This window comes from Gossypium hirsutum, chromosome D03 (assembly GCF_007990345.1).
Source record: "Gossypium hirsutum isolate 1008001.06 chromosome D03, Gossypium_hirsutum_v2.1, whole genome shotgun sequence".
Classification (NCBI taxonomy): Eukaryota; Viridiplantae; Streptophyta; class Magnoliopsida; order Malvales; family Malvaceae; genus Gossypium; species Gossypium hirsutum.
The window spans coordinates 16,012,990-16,017,175 of record NC_053439.1 but is presented as its reverse complement, the minus strand read 5'-3'; the positions used below and the strand labels follow the sequence as shown (position 1 = coordinate 16,017,175).

Sequence of the window (4,186 nt, the reverse complement as noted above, 5' to 3'; positions counted from 1 at the left end):
ATTAAACTTAGTTTAATTTAATTTCTATAGGTTTTCCATCAATGCATGAGAAGAGACATCCCTACTAACAAAGAATATCTTTTTGACCCAGAGATAGAAAGAACTTTACAAAGAAGGCAAAAAGAACTGCGAAAAATGGCTAAGAATGGGAATGATCTTGGTCTCAATGATAATCTGAATGGTCAGAATGTTAATCCTCCTGTTCATAGGGTGATAGGTGACTGAGACAAACTGATTTGAGAGCCTGTTGTGACAATTTTGGATGAGCTAAATCCAGGGATAGTCAGACCACAAATACAAGCTCAGCAATTTGAGCTGAAACCAGTAATATTTTAGATGTTGCAAACAGTAGGACAGTTTGGTGGACTGCCCACTGAAGATCCAAGACTGCATTTACGACTTTTTCTAGAGGTTTGTGACTCGTTTTGGTAACAGGGTATTCCTGAAGACACTCTGCAACTTAAATTGTTTCCATGTCCTTTAAGTGATCGTGCGAGAGTATGGCTGAATGCTTTGCCGTTAGGAATAGTGGTATCATGGAATGATCTTTTCCAGAGGTTTTTGCTTCGGTGTAATCAAAAAAATATGAATGTCAAGCTCTGAAATGACATCACATTTTTTCGACAGTCAGAGGATGAAACACTATATGAAGCTTGGGAACGATTTAAAGACTTAATTCAAAATTGTCTGATGCATGGATTTCAACACTAGGCTCAGATGGAGATATTCTATAATGGGTTGAGTGCACATACGAGGATGGTATTTGATGCTTCTGCCAATGGTACTTTGTTGGTAAATCTTATACTGAAGCATATAAGATTTTGGAAAAGGTTGCCAACAATGATTATCAATATCCGACCACAAGAGTTGGGACGGGCAAGAGAGCTATCGGTACTATGGAACTTGATGCAATCACTTTGTTGACAACCCAAGTATCTTCTTTAGCTAATATGATCAAAACAATGAAGAAACCCACTACAATTCAGGAGATGAAAACAGGCGAGCTATCGTGTGTTTATTGTGGTGAAGATCATTTGTTTGATGAATGCCCATCAAACCCAGCATTTGTGTACTACATGGGTAATTTCAATAGGAATAGTAATTCCTATTCTATCACCTACAATTCAAAGTGGAAGCAGCATTCGAATTTTAATTGGAATAATTAAGGTGAAGGGAATTCAAACAATGTTAGAAGACAGAATGCACCGCCTGGTTATAATCATCCTCTACCGAGACAAAATATTCAACAGGGTCAAACATCATCGTCCTCGACATCCATTTAAGCCTTGTTGAAGGAATGTATGGTTAAAATGATGTTGTAATTTAGAATCAGGTTACTTAATTTAGAGTCAGCCTACGTCTCTCCGATCTCATAAGAATAAAGTGGGACAAATAGCAAATGCTTTGAATTCGAGGCCATAAGGAGCATTGCCAAGTGGTACAGAGAATTCTAGAACACAAGACAAGGAACATTACAAAGCAATTACTCTTAGAAGTGGGACTCAGTTGGAAGGCATTGTTCAAGATACCACTATAGAAGAAGATAACTCCAGCCTCAACCAGTGAAAGAATTCAGACTCATCTGGAAAACATACTGCACCTAAAAAGGGTAAGTAGCAACATGCTATGGCAAAATTAGATCATATTGTCAACAAAAATGTCACAGCTAAACAATATCAACAACCTGAAGGATGACCACCTCTACCTTTTCCTCAGCAATTTCATAATTCTAAGTAAGATATTCAATTCCAAAGATTATTGGATGTATTGGAGAACTACATATCAACATACCGCTGGTAGAAGCTTTGGAGTGAATGTCCAGTTACGTGAAATTTATGAAAGATTTATTGTCAAAGAAGCGCAAATTGGGAGAATGTGAGACTATTGCTCTCACTGACGGGTGCATAGTAATGTTGACGAATAAATTACCTCCAAAGTTGAAGGACCCAAAAAGTTTCACTATCCCATGTTCAATTGGAAATCATTATGATAGTAAGGTGTTATGTGATCTAAGAGCAAGTATAAATCTAATGCCTATGTCTATTTTTAGAAAGTTAGGAATTGGAAAAGCAAAACCTATTACGGTTACGTTGCAACTGGTTAATCGATCCTACATGGATGCAGAAGGTAAAATTGAAGATGTACTGGTAAGAGTAGATAAATTTATCTTTCCTGCAGATTTTCTTATTTTAGAATGTGAAGCTGACCAAGATGTGCCAATTATTCTTGGAAGACCTTTTCTTGCTACAGGTAGGACGTTAATTGATGTACAGAAAGGCGAGCTGACTATGAGGGTAAATGATCAACAGGTTACCTTTAATACATTTAATGCTTTGAAATGTACTAATGTTAATGATGAATGCCATGCCATTAGGTTGATAGAAACAACAGTGGAGGAGTTCACCAAATTTTTCCCTAGCAATTTCGACAATGACGAAGACTCACTTGAGCCGAGTGATACAGTAAGTTTTGAGGAACTCGGTGAATTTATGGAAGCCAAGCAGATAATGGATAGACTATGGAAGAAGTTTGAATCTTTGGATTTATCAAATCGATCTTTCAATCCTCCTAAACCTTCTATAGAGGAAACTCCTACTCTGGAGTTAAAACCTTTTCTGCAACATTTCAAATATGCATATTTGGGCGACAAAAATACTCTACCAGGAGTAATTTTTGTGGAGCTGACACCTGATCAAGAGGCAAGGTTGTTAGAAGTTCTTCGGTGATCTAAGAAGGCATTGGGATGGACCCTAGCTGATATAAAGGGAATTAGCCCTGTATTTAGCATTCATAAAATTTTATTGGAGGATTACCCTAGCAATTCCATTTAATAGTAGTGAAGACTGAATCTGATCATGAAGAAGTCGTCAAGAAAGAGATTATTAAGTGGCTTGATGCTAGCATCATTTACCCGATTTCAGACAGCTCATGGGTGAGTCCTGTACAGTGTGTACCTAAGAAAGGAGGTGTCATAGTGGTAAGTAATGAAAACAATGAGCTTATACCAACTCACACTATCACGGAATGGAGAGTTTGTATGGATTATCGCAAGCTTAACAAGGCAACTAGGAAGGACCATTTTCCCCTACCATTCATTGATCAAATGTTGGATAGATTAACTGGGAGAGCTTTCTACTATTTTTTGGATGGTTATTCAAGACATAATTAGATTGCCATAGCTCCCAATGACCAAGATAAGATAACTTCCACATGTCCATATGGTACTTTTGATTTAGACAGATGTCGTTCGGGTTATGTAATGCCCCAGCAAGTTTTCAACGTTGTATGATGGTCATATTCTCTGACATGGTGGAAAAGTTTCTTGAAGTCTTCATGGACGATTTTTCTGTGTTCGACAATGATTTTGATGATTGTTTTAAAAATCTGGAATTGGTTCTATGCCGCTGTGAAGAAACAAATCTTGTTTTAAATTGGGAAAAATGCCACTTTATGGTTTGTGAATGAATTGTTTTGGGGCATAGGATATCGAAGAGAGAAATAGAAGTGGATAGAGCAAAAATTGAAGTGATAGAAAAATTGCCACCTCCACCAATGTCAAGGGTATTATAAGTTTCTGAGGTCGTGTAGGTTTTTATAAAGATTCATTAAGGATTTTTTGAGGATATCTAAACCTTTGTGCACTTTGTTGGAGCAAAATAAACCTTTCAATTTTGATGAACATTATTTGACAGCCTTTGAAAAGTTAAAGAAAAAACTTACAACAACACCTGTTGTAGTAACTCTAGAATAGACACTACCTTTTGAACTCATGTATGACGCCAGCGATTATGTTGTGGGAGCCATGTTGGGGTAAATGAAAGAAAAAATACTACGTGCAATATATTATGCTAGCAAAACTTTATCGGATGGGCAAATTAATTACACTACCAAAGAAAAGGAATTATTGGTTGTGGTGTTCGCCTTCAATAAATTTCATTCTTATCTAGTTGGTATAAAGGTCATAGTCTACACAGATCACTCTGTTATTAAGTATCTAATGAGCAAGAAATATGCTAAGCCGAGGTTGATTAGGTGAATACTTTTACTGTAGAAGTTTGACTTGGAAATTAGAGATTGGAAAAGGATTGAGAATCAAGTGGCTGATCACTTGTCGAGGTTAGAATCTGGAAATCAAGATGGTCATGACAGACTTATTAAAGAAGAATTTCCAGACGAATAGTTGTTA

At 36.8% G+C, this 4,186-nt stretch overlaps 1 non-coding gene across 1 annotated transcript; it reads right to left on the bottom strand.

Moving 5' to 3' along the window:
* Positions 1 to 594: 594 nt before the first annotated feature.
* On the bottom strand, positions 595 to 701 carry LOC121215666 (small nucleolar RNA R71). The gene has a single exon (XR_005911642.1). It is a non-coding gene; the product is annotated as a small nucleolar RNA R71 (small nucleolar RNA).
* Positions 702 to 4,186: the final 3,485 nt, after the last annotated feature.